We start from the raw sequence: 21306 nt of genomic DNA, 5'->3' as shown, positions 1-21306 counted from the left end.
TGTTTCATTGTTTTTTTGCTTGGTGTTACAGACATACAACATAGTGATAGCATGTTCAATGTTGTAGGAATATTGAGTTATGAATTTGTTGACCAATTCATCAAATGATCTGACAGGAGGTGTGATTTTGGATTACCATTCAATTGTTTGTCCCCCCAAGCTTCTTGGGAATAACCTCATCAAATAGGTGTCATCATGGGAAAATTCAAGACTCATGGTACAAAATTCCCGTACATGATCACGAGGATCACTTTTCCCATCATATTTGTCAAATTTGGGAATATCTAAGTTTGGGGGGAAAGGTACCATGTTTAACCGTCTGTCAAAAGGATAAGGACAAATTTCAGTCAAGGAGTACTGTACTGTTGTCCCTTGTTGCATGTCTTTCATTTGTCTCTGTAACATTTGCATTTGTTGAGTGAGAGTGATCAAAGACACATTTGTTTGCTGAGGGAAGACTTCTTCCCTTGCATGATGTCTAAGATGGAATGGTGTGTGCAGGGTTATGTTTTGTTTAGGGATGTTTTGCTCGGGTATATTCTGTTCCGGTAGATTTTTCTCAGGTATGTTTTGTTCAGGGTCACCTGCTTCCTCCTCTCTTTGTCTTTCTTGATATTCATAATGTCGAGATGTTATTCTAAATATGTCAGTGTCAAAATCTTCAGGGAGTTTAACTCCTTTGCTTGTGAGCATGAGTAGGTATTTCTCTTTGCCGTTTTCCATGAGTCTTTCCACAAGTTTTTGAAATGAAGAACTTTCTTGACACTCTTGGAGGAGTTCCTCAGAAGTTTTAGTGTCTTCTAGATTTGGACATTCGAAAGGGTTTGATAATATTCAATCCATGCTAGACTCTAGTTGCATTTCGCTTTGTTTGTTTCATTGAGAGTGAGAAACAATGGGTATCTAGTAGAAACTTTCTGTGATAAAGGGAATGAACTCCTCTTCGATGTTTTCTTCAGGGGTTGGTGGTTCAAACCGAGGTATATTGTAAGTGATGAACACTTCGAGGAATAAGGCCAGATTGATCTTTCCTCCTTGATTTAGGCATTGACTGAATGTTGATTTTTGACAAAATGCTCTACCCCTGAATGGTTCCTTGTCAAATTCGTTGGTTTTGTCCTAAAGATATAAGTGCATATGATGAAGGAATGTTCAATAAGATTTAAAGAGTTGGCAATTGATGTATAAAAATTTATTTTGTTTGGCAAGTTTCAAAGAACTGGGTTGTTGTTTTTGCAACTTAGTATTATGATAAATACTCTTTCTTTTCAGAATATGAGGATTAGTCATACACAAGTGATCAATGGTTTCCTTTGATTTGATTTGGATTTAGTTATCTTGTTTGGAAACTCAAGTTTTACTTTATTAAATGATGGTTTAGATGCCCCCTCACGACAAAGCATGTCAAATGATGTGGAATAAGAGTTTTCCAGATATGGAAACTCAATTTGACAACTTGGAGTTTATAACAAGTGTATTTTTGGATAGAAATCCATTTGATTTGAAGGACCTTTTGATACGTGTGATGATGTTTCCTGATTTTGATAGGAGAGATGTGTTTTATCTTGCGACTAGTTTTCAGATTTTGACAACTTTGTTGGACATAAAACTTGCTTTGGGAATAGTTTTTGGTACTCGGTGTTGATTTTCTGTTTGATGAAATTCAGGCTAAGGATGGAAAGCTTCCTAAATTGTTTTTCAGATTTTTCAAAAATAGCCTCTGTTTTGCCCCTTGTTTTCTTGGTTTTTGCTACGCGCTAAAACAGAAACTCAATGCACAATAGAATTTCCTCAACGCGCTAGAGAATAGACTCCACGCACTAAGCTGCCCTCTGCAATGCACTAACTGGTTTGTTTTGATTTTGTCTTGGTCTAAAAGGTTATGCGCTAATATGGGCTGCCAATGCGCTAAATGATGGTCTCTACGCGCTAATTCGAGATCCCCACGTGCTAAGTTGTTGCGTGAATGCACCAGAATGTTTTTAGGAAGTGCTACTTTTAAACTACTAGTGTTGAATTTTGATGAAGCGCTAAAGTTTAGATTGAATGCGCTAAATTGAAGTTTGAGTGTGCCAAATGATGGTTTCTATGTGCTAAGAAGTTGCTCTTACATGCTAAATGACCCTGATTGTTTTACTTGATTGTTTTTCTACAATTTTTGGAACTTTGTTTTTAATGATGATAGATGATTTTCTAAAGTAATAAATGAAAGCACGACACAAAAGAAGCAACCATTTTTCTTAGTCTAAACAATGAATGTATGTTCTGTGAGGATGTGTTCAAATCCCCAATGTTTTAACAGGTGTAGATACACCAACATACAATTGAGTCAAACTCTTTATTCAAGGGTCATAAGTAATATCATAGCCCACTAGTCTCGATACTCCGTCAGCTCAAATAGCCTTGTCAGCCCCTAGGGGGCACCCATTTTTTTGCCTTTTGCCAAAAATTAACCCAAAGTGAATTGCTTCACAATTGAGTAGTTATCTTGGGAGATATATGGTGAGCGGTCTTGGGGGCGGATTCTTCCCCACCATTGCACTATTATATTATAAAGTTTTGGATACTGACTCGGCTCAAATTTTCTATGCTAAAGTTCATAACCAGGCTTCCCGTTCGGTCATCAGTGATAAAATCCCTTAGGAGGCTTCCCAACCTTTAGAACAAAGGCTTTACGTATCTCAAGGATACTAGGGGAAGGCTAATCGCTGTGCACAACCATTGAAAAGGACTTTCGTTACTTTCCACTTTTGATTATATTAGGTCGGAACACTTGGCTTGAAAGTCATTCCCCACTTAGGTTGTTCCCTTCACACCGGCCAAAGAATGACTTTAAGAGTTTTTCAACCCTTCAGGAAGGCAGGCCTGCTAACAGATTTTAATGTAATAAACACTGAAAGTGTAAGAGTGGTCTAGCTTTTTGATCACCTAGTTAAGGGGAGAGCATATTCCTTCCACTTTCATAGAAAAGCAAACAAGTGTTCTTTTTAACTTTGATTGCAATGATTTGGTAAAATCTATATGGAGATGTTGCTCAATAAAAACATGGTGTTTATTTTATCCCTTCAAAGCAATGATTTTCTAATCTAGAAAAGAGCCTGGTCAATAAAGCAACTTTGAGATTTGGTCAACAAAAGAAATCGATTAAAAGGGGAAGATCTTCCCTTTTTGATTTTGAATGAATTTGGTCATGTATGATTCTTTTAATTTGCAAAAATTTAAGTGGATCATTTTATGCACCAAAGGATGGTGAAGTTCTTTCTAAATCCCTTTGTTTGCAACAAAAAAAAGATTTGTCTTGTTCTTTTTATAGCCCAAAATGAAAAAATTTCTCCTAGAAAAAGCAAGAAAGATGTTTTTATGGTTCTTTTTATTTCCCCAAAATAAGGTGAGTTCAATTTTATCCAACAAGAATTAAAAGACTCTAAATTTTAACTAACTTAGCTAAGTTAGAAAAAATTTAAACTATTGTAATTCTTAAAATAAAACTAAGCTCCACCTGGAAGAAAGTGTCAAAAATCCTGCAAAATGCCAATCAAAATAGTTAGAAAAACATTTGTTCTTGTGGACTTCTACAAGTCTAGATTTAATCTTGGTTACAAATTAATTTTTTTGCCTTCTGTGTGTGATGTGCTACAGAAAATACTGTATGTGCTATAGGATAATCGGGATGTGCTATCAGACAAACCCGATGCGCTGAAATATCTTCCAAATACACTGTTCTGTTAAATTCCCATGCCGAGACCTACAGGAAAAATGTTAAAATGTATATGCACTAAGTGATGGTCTACACACGCTAGGAAATGAGTCCCATGTGCTAAACAGTCAGCTAGATGTGCTGGAATATTAACCAAATGCACTAAGGGATGTTCCCCACATGCCGATTCCTATTTCCCACGTACCTACAAAAGTGATTAGATTTAAAAACTGATTTGATTAATGGGGTTGAGCCCCACAGTGGGCGCCATAAATGTATGTGGGGAAAGCGGTTCGATGAAACTCAAAATGTGAAAAATATTGTTCAAAGGGCTTGTCCACAGACTCATAGGGCTTCTTGGTGTAAGTTATGGAGTCAATAAAGAATGACTCAACTTCCCAAGGTAGGTTCCATGGTTCTCTATCTCACAAGATCCCTCAAGCCAATGCCTTTGCTCTTAGATCACTGAGCAAAGTGACTTAGGGATGACAAATGCAAGAACGAGGGATGCTTTTAGATTGATTTTAACATGAAATGCATCCTATTTATGCATGATTTTATAAATGAGATAAACTAGATTATAAGATGACAAGGTTAGTAACAATACTATCCTAACATGATATACTAGTTAATGATAACAGAAATACTCTAAAAATTCTCATTAGATTAATTCCTATTATAAAGAGAGGCTAGATGTATTGATAAAATTGAGCATAAGTGAGATACTAAAAGCTTGGGTGATCTTTCAAATGGAGTTATGTGAGCTCTATTTATAGGGAAAATAGGACAATGGATGGTCAAGATTGGAGGAGTTAATCAAGGGTCAGGATTGAAAGTTATCAATCCATGTTTACAATTTTTTATTGATGAAATGGTGACAATTGTCAACATAAGACTGCTTGAGAGGAGATGAAAGAAGCATTAAATGCTTAAGAAGACATGAAGGTTACCTTAGAAGGTAAGAGTTAAGGTTAGGTTAGGGTTATCCAATGGATAAAGCTTTTACCCAAAGGATAAACTCTTGTGCAAATGTTAAAGGGATAACCATGGTCAAAGAAATTAATGCTTGATGAGACCCCTACGTTAGATGAGGGTTAAGTTAGGCAAAAAGTCTCTAACTATGTCACTAAGGGTTAGTTAACCATTAATGGTTTGAAGACTCTGGGGACAAATTTGTAAGAGTCCTTCCAAATTTGGGGGTATTCAACAAGTTAGCTTGTTGAAGGCATAAAGACTTTAAATGCCTTTTGAAGACTTTACTCCAAATTTGAGAAAAAACCTCCTCAAATTTAGGGAAAGGGGATAATGGATGGGTTTAGGCTAATTGATTAAGAGTAGATGGATTCGAGAAGAAATTAGGAAGAGGGTTAGGATGCAAGTGGGAGATGTAGGAAAAAGCAAGTGGATGAGGAATATTAAAATAAATCGCTTTATTTCATTTTGGTTGCAAGTTGGGAATTTAAATAAATTAGATTAATTTAATTGGGGTGAACTATTTAATTAATTGTAAATTTAATTAAAAAGTAAAGAGAAGGAATTAAATTAAATAAAATGATTTATTCAATTAAATGATGTAAAGGGCTTAAGTGAATTTAAATAAATAAATTGAATAATTTATTTAATTAAATAGAAGAATGTGGGTGATTTAATTAAATTAGATTTAACTAAATAGAGGAATGAGAATAAAATGAACATTAAATATTCATTTAGGAATATGGTCATTTTAATACGTCTACAATATGTATTATTATTTGTTTCTTAATTTTTGAAATGTATTTTTTAGTGTTATATTTTTGTTGTTTGATAATCTTTATTGATTTATTTTAGCTTTTCATAAATCAATTAGGACTGGAATCTAAACCTTCCATTAGTTATTAGAGTGCTCCACTACTGACCTATTGGTGTTTATAGGACCAGACCATCTCTAGTTCAGATCTGATTTATTTTCAACACCAGGTTGCCACCGCAAGTCATGCTATAGAAATCTTGAGACTCTAGTTGATGTTGAACTTTTCATGAACTAGTTAAAATTCAAACCTATGACGTTCAATTTGCTGTTAGAATACTATTGAACTATTGACTATTATAAGATGAGCCCATCTTTAATTGAAATGTTTAACATCATCTAATCATCACTCCTAAACTTGAAAATAAAAATCAGTTTTCTGATTTAAGTATAACATGTCCTATAAATTTAGAATTGGAACCAGGAATGAGTTCGGATATTAATTATTGGAGTAGGATCCATTCTGGATGAGTATGTCTGTCAATTCAAATGTGACCTGCCTGCCTCCTTCCCTGGTCCATATAAACATTAATTTTTCTAATGATTAAAAGAGTAAAATAACATTTGCAAGCATGTATGACCACAAAAAATGAAACAAAACAGCCTCATCTGCAGAGGGAAAAGAGCAGGGCAATTTTATTTACAAGTGAAATTTTGTTGCAATACAGATCCAACTAGACTTCATGTAAGAGTACCATCTAAAATAATTTATAATGCAAAAAAATAATCTAAGATGATAAAATTCTTCTTCACGGTAGATACATGTGTTTCCATTTGCTTTTGATAATCATCAACTCTCATTTTTCCTTCGGAAATATAGTTTGGATTTGGGCACTACCATGACTATGAGCAAATACATATGTAGTAGCTGTTAAAATTCTCCACACAAATTTTAGTTATAAGCACATTGATCTTGATAGCAAGGCAACACTATTAAGAGAACACAAATCACTTTATGCTGGATTACATGCATACTTACCATTCTTATACAGAGAATCTGCTTGAAGAGGAATACTGAGACACTTAAGAGCAGCCCATGGGGTTGATTTCTTTCTTTCAAACTAGTCCATCTTTTCTTCAGCCCCTTTTGTGCCTTGCATTCAACATCATACCTCACCAAACTAAAAATAACATGAAACAATATTCTTGAACATATTCATGATATAAACCATTTTCTAAAGAACTCATCCATGACAATGCAAAGAAACAGTTTCCTTCAGAACCCATCCATGACATTATAGAGAATTAAATATAAAAATCCCACAGTATAAACACAAATAGAGAGCACCCATTAAAGGAACATACACTGGATCTATTGAAGGCCCTTAAGAAATATAGCTGCTACATACTTCATTCTTATCGAACATTAAGCTGCAATCCTGAAATATATTGCATCTCAGTACTCTGCTTTGATCAGTAACACATATTAGGGTCTTGGTCCAAGTGATTTGATTGCCATGATGAGTATTTCTCACCCAGGGAACAAAGAGGATGGCACAAAGCACGGTACCGCTGGCCATCAAGAGCTGTATGTAGAAGAAGAATAGTATAACAGTATACGTGAAGAAGGGAAACACTTGCCTATATTCTATCCATTCCACAAATTCGCATACCAAATTGAAAATCTTCTCACTATTGATTTTCTAACCTAACCGTTTGGTATAAAGACAGTGAAGTGAAGAAATGGCGCAAATGCACGAGGAGAAGAATATGGTTTGCAAGGAAACGGAAGTTGCCGAGTGGTGCAAAAGCCTGGAACGCCGCATGGGGGATTTACGTATAGAAGCCACCAAGTTATTCATGCAAGCAAATTGTTTTATGGAACGTGAAGCTCTGCCTCGTCGTCTGCAACGGCTTAATAGCCTTCACGATTCATTGTATTCTGAATTTATCCTGACTGAAGTTCACGAGGATCGACTCCCTGCTGATATTCGGTGGTTACGTGGGGTCTTCAATACCTTCGATTCTCTTCGGAAAAAAATCGTGCAGATAGTAGAGAATGAAAGGAAGACGAAAGAATTTGTAGAGGCACTGCCCATTGTAACAATTTCAGGTTTTCATGTTGATGATGGACTTTTCTGTGGAGTTTGTAGGGATGATTTTATTCTGGGAGAAAATGTTCGAGAGATTCCTTGTATGATCCGACATATATTTCATTCTCACTGCATTTGGCCATGGCTTGAGGATCACAATACTTGTCCCATCTGCACAACGCCATTCTTTAAGAAAAATGAGCCAATATCAGTACCGGAAGATCGATAGTACAGTGTGTATGGAAAGAATTATTGAAAGTGATATTACAAGTGGTTTCACTGATTTTAACTACATCGAATTGTATCTCACGAAAATACACGCATCTCTTTAGATATTTTGTTTGTATTGTATTTAGGCTTGAAATATTTTGATTAAATTTTTCAATTTTTAAACAGAATTAAAATATATTGATGTTATTTTATTTTATTTTATTTGTTATTAGTTATTGTGGTTGAAGTGATACATAATTAATTATAGCATTAAATAAACAATTATTATATATGTAGGAGTTGAGGTTATTTTTTTGAATGTCTAATATTTTTATTCATTTTTGCAATTGCAAACTCAAATTCATACCTAAGATTATAAATATTTTTGAATAATTTTTTAAATTATGATGGTCATGTTCACCTTGTTAAGACGTTTAATAGTTTACTTTAGTGATAATGAATCAAGATTAAAAATAATTAAAATATTATATATTATTTAATAATTTTAATCCACCTACCAATAAAATAAAATTCTGAAAGTATTGTATAAATTCTTTTCTCAATCTTGACTCCTAAATAACTTATTTTAGTTAGGACTGGTTTCATATGCACCACTCTACCACACGTTGAAATACTTTTTTAGCTAGCAAGTTCCAAGTCAAACTTATACATGTGATTGAGCTTCGAACTCATAAATCTAATATAATTGAACTTTTCTATCCAAAATAGTATGTTCATGTATGAAAATTTAACATAATAATAAATCATTGATGTCTAGAAACATATTTGAAGAATTTGTTCAATTATAATGGTTATGTTGACCATATTTAAAAAATTTAATAGTTTAATTCAATGATAATGAATCAAGATTATGAATAAAAAACAAGTATCTAATATTATTCTAAGATGATTATGCAATATTTATTTAATATTGATAATTCATTTGCAAATAAAATAAAACAATTAATATATTATATAGATTATTTTTTCTATCTTGAATCTTAGATAACTCATTTTAGTTAGGATTGGTTTTTAAATTCACCATTCTATCATGCAATTTGTAATAATTTTTATTTTAGTTGGTTCATATTGATTAGTAAAGGAGAAGAATATAAATTTAATTTTTTGTTTTGAGTATTTTAATGTGCGCTTGTAAAAATAATCTAGATCTATTTTACATGAACATAAATTTGAATAAGATGATAAATATCTAAATTTCAAAATTTAAAGATTTGATTATAAAAAACAATTAAAAATATAATTTGTTTTGTAGTTCATCTTTGTTGAAAAGGTTATATGTGAAAATTATGTAAACTTAAAATTTCATATTTTTAAATTTGGAAAGAATATTTCATAGCCATATAAATTAGAGAATGTGATGTTCATAGATATGTCTAATTGATAGGAAAGTGGCATAAAAATTATATATTTTTAACACATATTTATATATCAATGTATATTTTATATTAAAATATGTTTTACAATACTAACAAGACAAGGAGTCTCATGTATGATCATGTTATGTAGGAACAAGATATAGAAACAAATAGAACATGATGACAAACTAAACAAAATTGCTAATTACTTTGTTGATATCCATTTACCTCTTCGCCCACCCCCAAAAATGCTTGGCCTAGACATATAAGTGTTTAGTGAGCTATAAAGTTTTATTTAGATTAATTACCAATGAACATCTAAAAGTCTAGGCCTCATTGAGTTGTGAATATAATCCACCTCTATCAAATTGGAGGAAATAATCTACTATCCTTAGGAGGCCAGAAAAGTCTTTTATTTATCCATTGTATGTATACAAGATTTGGATAATTAAAATAGTCTTAAATATACTAATGACGTTGTTTGTAAACCAAAACTATTTATAAATTATTCTCTAGTATTAGATTCATTACTAACTTTGTTAATAAATGTTGGAATTTGGATTTTGAAGATAAATAGTTGAAAAATACATTTTAAGTTTTATGGACTAATATTATAATATTAAAGTTTGTAAGATTTGTAGGAAAATTGAAACAATAAGGAATATTTTCTTTGACTTATTTTTCTTAAAGAAATATAGAAAATATTATGCGTTGAGTTGAAAATTTGGGGGAACAAAATAAAAATCTACTACAAAGAAATTCTTACTAGAACTATGAATAAGTTGAATTATAAATAAGTGAAAAATGAAGGTGTCACTTTCATATTTATGCATTATGAACCTTTTCACTTTATGTTTTTAAGTTAAAACCCTAATTGCTGCACTTTTTCTTCAATCTATCATATTTATAGCTAGGAAGCTCCGATTCTCGCACCATTGGTGGAATTAGAATAATGAGTTTTCCCTCCCGCTCTACATTAGTTCCATAACGTGCTTGGATGAGTAATCAATCCTTTTTGCGAACTTGCTTCATCAAAATCTTATCACAATTCGTTGTGGTAAACATGATACCCTATTTCACCTCACTAATAAGAAATCCAAAACAGGGGGGCATATAGCTACCCATGACTTTCATCACCTTCCTTAGTAATAATTAGTTTATTTTGTGACCTAACATGTGGTTTTTTAGGGTGTGGTTCCTAATTATGTACTGTAGATACTGGTAGGGGCTTCGTCTGACAACTGATGGCTATATCCTTTTAGAAACAATGTTTACCTATCTCTACTTTAGCTTGCATATGCACACAGTGTCATATGAATGCTAAAGTGGGGGATAAATTTAGTGTTTTAAATTGTACAGCCTTGCTAGGGTGGTACAATTTCACACTTAGGTTAGAACCCACCTTAGTGTGTCTTGCATCTTACATTTCTAATTCCCCTTTAAAAATTTAATTAATTAATTTAATTAAATCTAAAGTCATGTTTCATCACTATGCATGTTATAAAGTTGGGCCCTTTACCCTAAGTGTGCCCCTTTTCATCTTATTCCTTCAATAAATCATTTAATCATAAACCCTAATTATGTCTTATTTCTACAGTTTATGCCCAATTTCGCATATCAAAACATCTTGAAATCATCTATAAATTTGCGATGCGCTCTAATATCATCATATCTATTGGCCTCGAAAACTTGGTGAAAAGTTGGTTGGACCGTGGCGGGAATGCACATGGTCCTCGATTTTTTCCCTGAAATTTTGGGAGCACAATCCTATGATATAATAATGCTTAACCCCAAAAGTTCGACAAGAAATTGAAATTCAAATCCTAGGTGTTCCTAAACATGAAATTAAGATCTAGGGTTTCATACTTAAGAGCTATCTTTCTTGATTTGAAGGGGTCTTCTTCTAAGAATCTAAGAGTAGGTTTTTTGGGAGGATAAGAGCCTTCTTTGCAGTGAAATAGTAGATCTTAGAAGTCTTCAACAACATTCAACATTCATCAACCAAACATTCATCAAGAATCATTTTATCAATTGGGGGATTTTGAAGATGTAGAAGAACAATAGGAGATCACCGATTGATGATTGGCTTGTACCTCTCTCTTGGGGTTTGGTATGGTTTCATTTTGTTTTAATGTCTTTCCATAAGCTTCTACTTTGTCAATTATAATTAATTAGGGTTTACTCTTTAGGGTTGCTCTAGATTGTTTGCTTTCATTTTAGGATCTTGCATGTACACAAGGCTCTTGCACACACATTTTCAGTATATTATCGGTTATTTGTTGAGGTTGAAATCACCAACATAGGGGTTTGGCTAAGGAAAAACCTTATATAGCCACCTCAAACCCTATTTTTTACGCTTTAGTTACAGGTTCGGATCGCAATGTCGCTGGAAGTTTTAGGATTAGAAGAGCACATAGGGACAGTTCTTGGTTGCAGATCTCAGCAAAAACCCTAAGGATTGAGGTGTGGCACCCTGGTCTTGCCCAGGACAGTGGCATGGTGCCATGGTCATTCCCTTTGTCAGCAAGATTTGTAATAATAGTGCCTTGCAGGCTCCAAATCCCATCCTATCAGTTGCAGCTCCAGACTTGTAGAATCAGGATAGTGGCATGGCACCTTGGTCCGAAACATTTCTGCTCATATTTTAGACATAGGTGCACCTCTTATTTTTCCCTCTGATCTGTACTTTTTAGCAGTATATCAGTTATCCTTTGATCTGCATTATCAGATTAGGGTCTAATTGCTTACTTGCATTCTAGGTTAGATTACATTTTTTCATCACTCCTCTCTCTCATTTACAACAAAGGAATAAAAAACCTAAAAGGTAATCCATGACTATCTATTTCTCATAAAGAAGTAGCCAAAGTGCATTACCTCCCTAGGCTCTTTCATATTCCATGAGTGTGTATGAGAGTGGGATTAGGGTTTTCATACTTAGTCTCACTTTTTCCACTACACATCTTTGGTGAACCCGACGTGAATCCAATTTAATTTTCATTGCATTACATTGTTAGATCTATGTATAATTTATTTTATTTCCTTTCAAAACATTAAAAAAAGAAAAAAAAGGAAAAAAAAAGAGGTAGATTTCTTTCATTTTCCTTGCATTGTGTGTTTAAGTTTCATGCAATTTTCATTTCAAAATGTCAGATTTTTATTTGCAATATGTTCATGATTTTGATGATGTATGCAATTATGTTGATTGTGAGTTTAGTAAGGATGAATTAGATGAATCTCTAGAAGATTTTTTGAACCCTATGCCTTCTAAACTCTCATTTTTCCAAAAATTAATCAACCTTGTTACTATGCCATTTCATGGTGATGAGAAAGATAAGTTAAATAATTCCTCTCATGGGTAAATTCCTATCAACTCCTCCACTAAATCTAATGACATGGTTGACCTTCACAATTCCCTTTATGAGGTCATGTCTCCTTTTGAGTCGAAAGATAAACCTTTCAATCACTATGAGCATGCTTTATAGGATGATGCCCTTGATGTCTTTGTGTCTTTTCCTAAACTTTCAAACAAGAATAATGCATCTAAAAGGTTAATCAATATGATGAATGTGAATGAACATAGAAAACCTCTTTTTATTGTCCAAGGTGCTTGTCTTTCTCAAACTTCATCTCTTTCTAATCAACCTCTTTTCACGGTTCAAGGTGGATATAGTCATAATTCCTTTAGCACTCCAAACAAACCTATCATTAAGTTTCAAGGAAGGAATCCTACTAAGAGTCCTTATAGCTATGCTCGACAACTAACTAAGGAGAGTTATAATGCAATTTCTCATACCTATATCACGAGAAACAATAGGCAACCTAATCCTCGTTTGATTTTTCCAACTTCTCTACCTGATCCTCAACCTATTATTCCTCAAGAACCTCGCATTTCATAAACCCATCGTAAGTAATATGATCTTGTTGAACAACTTAAAGCTACTCCTGCCAAGATATCCATTTGGGATTTGATTCAAATTTTCTCAACTCATCATGGAATGCTACAAGATTCCTTGAAAACATTGAATGTCCCATTTGTAGTGAATCCAATAATAGGGGTTCCTTGATAAACTCTATTACAACACGCAAGGCTTAGATTGTGTTTACACAAGATGAGCTGCCGTCTAGTGAAATTCAACAACAATATGATCCCTTAATGATTGTGGTTATTATAAATGATAGTGCGATAAGATGAACACTAGTGGATAATGGTTCTATCCTTAATGTTTGTATCATTAACTTGTTGCATAGGATCAATGCTCATACATTTCTTATTAAGCCTAATTCTTTCACTATCTATGAAATCGATAATGTTGCTAAATCTTCAGTAGGTATCATCACCTTTCCTATTAAGGTAGGTCCTGTTACGTTACCCACACCTATCCATGTCATGTCTAGAGAGTTGACATACAACTTGTTGCTAGGGAGACCTTGGATTCATAGCATGCAATTTGCTCCCTCTACATTGCAGAGGAAAATTAAATTTATTTACAACAATACAACATATATCTTTCTAGGTGACACAAGATTCCAAGCTTGTTTACAAACATCCAGTTCTAGATCCTCTTCAACTAATTCTTCCCCAGCTATCTTAGATAATTCCTCTAAAGCTTCTACTCGGATTAGTGTAACCACTTCATCAAACCTAAATCCTATATCTGAATCAATTCCTAATACTTCTGTTGGCAATATTACATTATAAGGATATTGAGAAGGTTGTTGATGATTATGGATATAACTGATTAAAGATGTTTTACTATCTTGATATTATTATTTTTTCATTGATGTCAAGAAATTGATTTTCTAATTCAGTATGATGTTGCCATATCTTGGGAAGTATGATATGAAGATTATAAAGAAGTCGGTAAAGACACAGGAAAGAATATGATGAATAAGGGGATAAGATATTCAATGGGAAACTACTACTGAGTTAGACAATGATGAAATCTTGATGTTTTAGATTGTTTTACTATCATACATATGTTGTAAAATGTAAAGGTTAATACTATACTATGTTATCAAGCAAAGAACCTAGTCGGTAAACCCTAAGGAACCTAGTCGGTAAACCCTAAGGTTATCGCAGTCGGTTAATGAAGATAGAATGTCTACCGAGTGAAGTTTAGAATTCACCAAGTTGTAACTGACCTATAACAGAATGCATTAAATGTTTACATTTGATATTTAATGAAAGAAGCTGATGAGCTGGAGCGGATCAATGATTGGTAAGACGTGGAAGAAGTTTCTTAAGCAAATCTAAGGCAATGGAAAGTCGGCAAGAAGATCTATAGCTCAGATTGAACCGCATTACCCTAACACAAGTTCCAAGGTGAATGTGCAAGTTCCAAGGTGGGGTAAAACATTTTCAGATCGAAAGATACAATGAACCTGGACAAGATTAAAAGATCTGATGGCTATGATTGATCATGGAAAATGTGATAAATGAGATTAAGTGGTTAAAAGATTGTTTATAAATAGGAAACTGTTGATAAACAATGTATGCGGGCAAGTGTATGCACAGGGATGCTACATAGTGATAACTGAGGACAGAAGCTTGAAGACCTATTAGAATAACAGAGTATTGATGCCCAGCAAATAGACAAGATTAGTTCTATGTCTAGATTGTATTGAACAAATAGGAATTTGCTTTAGCATTTTAGATGTGAAGTTGCAGATAGATTATATTACTATTATTTGGTGAAAGTGAAAGGAAATATCTTAATCGAGTGGACTTAACAGTCTTATATGTAAATCCTCTAACAAGGTGATATTCTGATTGAGTGTTTGAAATCCTTTGACAAGGTCACTTCTAACAAAGTGAAGATCCTAAAAGATCTGAGGGAAATCCCTTAGCCAGGTCACATCTAGCAATGTGTTTGTAATCTTTAACAGGATTTTCTTTTAACCGAGCATACTCTAGAAGAGTATATTTCTTAGTGGGTCCGAAATCCCATAGTGGTTTTTCCCTATTTAGGTTTCTACGTTAAATTTGGTGTTATGAGGTTTATATTGTTCATATGCTTTTGAGTTTGCATGTTTGACATTTTTTGGTTATATGACTGATATATATGTTACCGAGGTTGAATCTAATATTTTTATGGATGATTAAGTTTGTATGATTCACCCCCCCTTCTCATCTTGTTGGCTATTGGATCTGTACTTATATTAAGTATCAGAATTATCAACTTCCTCAAGTGGACCTAAGGTTCTTGAGGAAGAGTCTTCTCAGCCCGAGTCTACTACTAAGGACACACTTTCTCTTGAGAAGGTTCTTGGAGAAGATGATTGGGGATCCCTTGGTTTCAATCCTACTTTTGTAAGAGAATACATAATTCCCCCTAGAGAACCTAAGGTTGAAAAAAAGAAAGAAGAAGAACTTAAAAAGAAATCTACTTTGTCTCAACCATTGGGTAATAAATTTATGGCAGCTTCTCAGACTTCATCTCCCTTAGTTTTTGGTCTAGAGGATTTTGATTCTTCACTTTATAAAAATCCTCCTTCTTTAGAAATGACTAACCTTTATGGTCCTAGTTTTCACATCCTAGCTAGGTGTAGATATAATGGAAATGGATGTGGTGCTCAAGAGAAAGGGATTAAGGTTCCCTTGGAAAACAAATTTCGTGATATGATAGTTGGGATTTGTTAGGATCCTTTCAAGTGTACTGAAGCCTCTAAGAGACCATCTATTAGTATTAATGTCATTTCTTCTTCTCTCTCACTAAAATATCCAGAATATATTGACTACGACCCTTCTTGTGTCTTTGCATTGGATCTTTTCTCTACTAATGATTCCTTAGCTGAATTCTTGGGAGGTTATGACAACCTTCCTTGTTATCACCATAACCATAGTCTTCCCTATTGTCTGAATGCATAAGCTTACTTTGAGAAAGAAAGAAATAACGATGAGATAGTTAAAGAGTTTCCCCAATTTAAAGATTCTCCTCAACAAAGAAATCTACTAATAAATGACACCATTGATATCAAGATGGATCCTTGTGTTGAAGATAAAATCATCAAGATAGGAAAATGTATGGATGAAGAAGATAAAAAAAAATATGATGAGTTGTTACATGAATTACCTAAGATATTTGATTGGATATATTCTGATATGCCTGGCGTAGATCCAAAGATTGTCACTCATAACATTGTCCTAATTCCTGATGCTAAACCTATGAAGCAAAAAATTTGAAAGATTCACCCTAAAGTGGCATTGCTTGTGAAATTTGAGATTGAAAAACTATTGGATGCTGGATTCATTCGTCATATTGATTATTCCCTATGGATTTCAAACATTGTGGTTGTGGTTAAGGCCCAACGTATCAGTGTGCTATGACTCTCATCTTCCATGAATATATGCATAAGACCTTAGAAGATTATGTTGATGATATATTAGACAAATCCTTTCTTCGTACAGATCATGTTAAGATCCTTCGTCAAATATTTGAGAGAATTCATAAGTATAACATGCGTTTGAATTCCCGAAAATGTTTTTTGGGTGTGGATCTAGTGGAAAACTATTAGGATTCATAGTTTCACATTGTGGTGTTGAGGTGAATATGAAGAAGATAGATGGTATTGTTAACATGCCACCTCCTAAAAAATGTCTCCCAACTAAAAAGTTTGCAAGGAAAGATCCAAGCTATAGCTAGGTTCGTTTCTCAACTTGCGGATTGTACCTTTCCGTTCACATAATTGCTTAAAAAGAATATCACTTTCCAATGAAATGAGGATTGTCATCAAGCATTCAAAGACCTAGACACCTATTTGGCCAATCCTCCTATTCTTTAACCTGCTGATCCTACTAAGCCTTTCTTTTTGTACATTGTTGCTTCCCCCTAGGCTCTTACAGCCCTATTGGCATAATATAATAAGGGTGGTAGAGAATTCATGGTTTATTACATAAGCCACACTCTACTCAATTAGGAAGTTCGATATTCTGTAATAGAAAGACAATGCCTATCTTTAGTCTTTGCAACCATAAACTTGAGGCATTATCTCTTGAATCTTGAGGTCTATTCTATCATTAAATTTGTTAGGGTTTCAAGCAGATCCGAAGCAAATATGAACTAACAATTATATGCAGATTTAAATACAAAAGATAAAGAAATAAAACAGGACACAGATAACACAGAGATTTAACGTGGTTCACCCAGAATGGGTTACGTCCACCATACACAGCTGTCCAATCTTTCTTATTATCCAGCAAAAATAGTACATCAACCTTACAATGCCTTAAGCATCCCAGCCACTTATAACATGCGTTTTTAGGGCAACAAACAAAGTCGGCCTTTTTAGGGTTTTATTACAATGTCGGTTTTCATCAACAAAAACGGCAAATTTCAACAATCTCCACGAGGATACGTGCTGAGTGTACAGTACTTTGCTGATCAGTCACCACATTTCAACAATCTCCCACTTGGAGACTGATCAGGCTCCACATCGAACAATCTCCCACTTGGAGACTGATACTACACGACACCACTATACATGCAACATCCGCTGGATAAAACACTAGGACTTGACTGGTAGAAATTCCACAATTATTAATCAAGAAGGCCAACAGAAACTGATGAAGAAATCAGCTTCTCCTGTGGAACTGCCTTTGTGAACATATCGGCAGGATTCTCACTTGTGTGAATCTTCTCAAGCCGTAACTGACCCTCCTCCAAAATAGTCCGGATGAAGTGGTCGCTGAGCTGAATGTGCTTTGTCCTTGAATGAAAAGCAGAGTTCTTCGCAAGATGAATGGCACTCTGACTATCAGTATACAATGGGCTATCCTCTTGTGTCTGACCCAATTCCTTCAGAAAACATTGCAACCAAATCATCTCTTTGCTGGCTTCTGTAGTAGCAACATACTCAGCTTCAGTGGTTGAAAGTGCAACAACCTTTTGCAGCCTAGAAATCCAACTGACTGCAGTTCCCCCTATAGTAAAAACATACCCTGTAGTACTCCTCCGTGAATCAATATCACCTGCCAGATCAGAGTCAACAAATCCACTTAGAGCAGCATTAGATCCTTTGAAACATAATGCCTTCATAGTAGTTCCTTTCAAATACTGAAGAATCCATTTCACAGCATTCCAATGTTCCATACCCGGATTACTCATAAACCTGCTCACAACTCCCACTGCATGTGCAATATCTGGCCTTGTGCATACCATTGCATACATCAGATTGCCAACAGCTGATGAATACGGGATGTTAGACATTTTATTAACCTCTTCCTGTGCCTTTGGACACATCTCCTTAGTCAATTTAAAATGACTAGCCAAAGGTGTACTAACTGCTTTTGCATCCTGCATGTTAAATCTTTTCAACACCTTCTTTATATACTCACTTTGGGACAAATTCAAGGTTCTATTTTTCCTGTCCCGTGTAATCCTCATACTGAGAATTTGCTTAGCTGCACCCAAATCCTTCATAGCAAATGACCTGGCTAATTTTTGTTTAAGATCATTTATATGTTGCATGTTAGACCCAGCAACAAGCATGTCATCAACATAAAGCAACAGGATAATATAACTGCCATTATCAAATCTCTTAAAATATACACAATCATCAGAATGACATCTATGATAACCATGTTCAGCCATGAAACTATCAAATTTTAAATACCATTGTCGGGGTGCTTGCTTTAGGCCATACAGACTTTTCTTCAACCTGCACACCAAGTTCTCCTTACCTTTGACCTCATATCCCTGTGGTTGCAACATGTAAATTTCCTCCTCCAAATCTCCATGGAGAAAAGTTGTTTTGACATCTAATTGTTCAAGATGTAAATCATCTGCAGCCACAAGACTAAGTACAGTTCTAATTGAAGTCATTTTTACAACTGGAGAAAATATTTCATCATAATCTATACCCTTTTTCTATGCAAAACCTTTTACCACAAGTCTGGCCTTATATCTTTTCTGACCTCCTTCCTCCTCCTTCAACCGATAAACCCATTTGTTAGGCAAGGCTCCTTTTTCTGCAGGTAAAGGGACTAAGTCCCAAGTCTTATTTTTTATCAAGGAGTCCATCTCCTCTTTCATGCCTAGTTGCCACTGTTGTTTGGCATCCACCTGCATTGCTTCTTCATATTCTTCTGGTTCACCAGAATCTGTTAATAAAATAGAATACAAAGAAGGAGAAAATCTTTCAGGGGGTCTACTTGTCCTCGTAGAACGTCTAACACTTGCAGGAGTTTGTGGGACAATCTGTTGTTGCTGAGCATCAGGTACCTGTGGCATTTCATTTTCAGGAATCTCATCCAACACCACATATTCTTGTTTGTCCTGTTCATGCTTCTTTTCCTGCATCTGTTCTTTATACATAACCTTCTCATTGAATATAACATCTCTACTTCTAATTATTTTCTTATTTTCAAAATCCCATAACCGATAGCCATATTCATCTATCCCATATCCAATGAAGGTACATTTCTGAGATTTAGCATCAAGCTTGGTTCTGTTTTCTTTATCAACATGGACAAAAGCTTCACAACCAAAAGTTTTTAGAAAAGAATAATTTACCTTTTTATCAGTCCATGCCTCCTCTAGAATACCACCATCCAAAGGGGTTGAAGGTCCTCTATTTATCAAATAGACAGCAGTATGTACAGCATCTGCCCAAAAATGTAAGGGCAATCCAGCATGCAATCTCATGCTCCTCGCACGTTCCATGATGGTCCTATTCATTCTCTCTGACACACCATTTTCCTGTGGAGTTCCTGGAACTATCTTCTGCTTTCGAATCCCATTTAAGGAACAGTAATCTTCAAATGCTTTGCTGCAATACTCACCTCCATTATCCGATCTGAGACACTTCAACTTTTTTCCTATCTCATTCTCAACCAGAGCTTTCCATTTCTTAAAAGTTTCAAAAACATCTGATTTTTGTTTTAGGAAATATACCCATGTTTTTCTAGTTGAGTCATCAATAAAAATAACATAATAACAAGAGCCACCAAGAGATGATACCTGAGCCGGTCCCCATACATCTGAATGTACAAGCTCTAACTTCTCACTCTTCTTCTCTTTCCCAACCTTGAGAAATCTGACTCTTTTCTGTTTACAATAAACATAGTTTTCACAGAACTCTAAATCAATCTTCTTTAGTCCTGGCAATAGATTTTTGGAGTGAAGGATTTTCATCCCTTTCTCACTCATGTGCCCAAGCCTATGGTGCCACATTATCGAATCTGTTCTTGCAACATTTATTGTTGTTGTCCCTGTAGTAACTTTATCTGTAGCAGCTAAGGTAGAGTAAGTGTTACCAGTACATAGATATAATGTGCCTACCTTCGCACCTTTAGCTACTACTAACGATCCTTTAGTGACCTTCCACATACTGTCTGAGAAGGTAACTATGCAACCTTCACTACCTAGTTGCCCTGCAGAAATTAAATTTCTTCTTAAATTAGGAACATGTCTTACCTCCTGCAGAAACCAGTCATTACCATTCTGCAACTTGATCTTTATCTTTCCTTTTCCAACAATTTGACAGGGCTCATCATCACCCAAATATACCTGTCCAAAATCACCTTGAACATAATCTAGAAAATATTTTCTATGGGGTGTAGCATGAAATGAAGCCCCAGAATCTATTACCCAGGAATCATTAACATTATCCAAACATAAGATTAAAGCATCTTGTAGAGTATTACTTGCAATATTAGCTTCCTTACTGTCATTTTCATTTTTGTCTCCTTCTTTGTTTTTCTGAGACCAACAGTCTTTCTTTAGATGACCAGGCTTTCCGCAGTACCAGCAATCTTTCTTTCCTCTAGATTGAGAGCGTCCTTTCTTTGACTTCCCTCGTGACTTCTCATTCCCAGGGCCTTTTCCTCTTTCCTTTGATCTTCCTCTGTTCTCCACATTCAAAACACTACTCGATGATGTTGGAGTCTCACCTGTGCTTTTCCTTCGCATTTCCTCGCTTAGGATAACACCAACAATATCATCAAATACCAAAGTATTTTTACCAGAGACAGAGTTACTTACAGCCATAACCAAGCTATTCCAGCTTTCTGGCAAAGAACATAAAATCAAGAGAGCCCTAACCTCTTCTGCAAAGGTAATTTTTACCGAAGACAATTGACTGGTAATTGTATTAAATTCATTTAAGTGCTCCGCTACAGATCCTCCCTCACTCATTTTCAAATTAAACAAACGCTTCATAAGAAATATCTTATTCGAAGCCGAGGGTTTCTCATACAGCTTAGCC

The sequence above is a fragment of the Cryptomeria japonica genome, chromosome 1 (genome assembly GCF_030272615.1).
Source record: "Cryptomeria japonica chromosome 1, Sugi_1.0, whole genome shotgun sequence".
In the NCBI taxonomy this organism is placed as follows: domain Eukaryota; kingdom Viridiplantae; phylum Streptophyta; class Pinopsida; order Cupressales; family Cupressaceae; genus Cryptomeria; species Cryptomeria japonica.
This window is presented reverse-complemented; position numbering follows the sequence as displayed.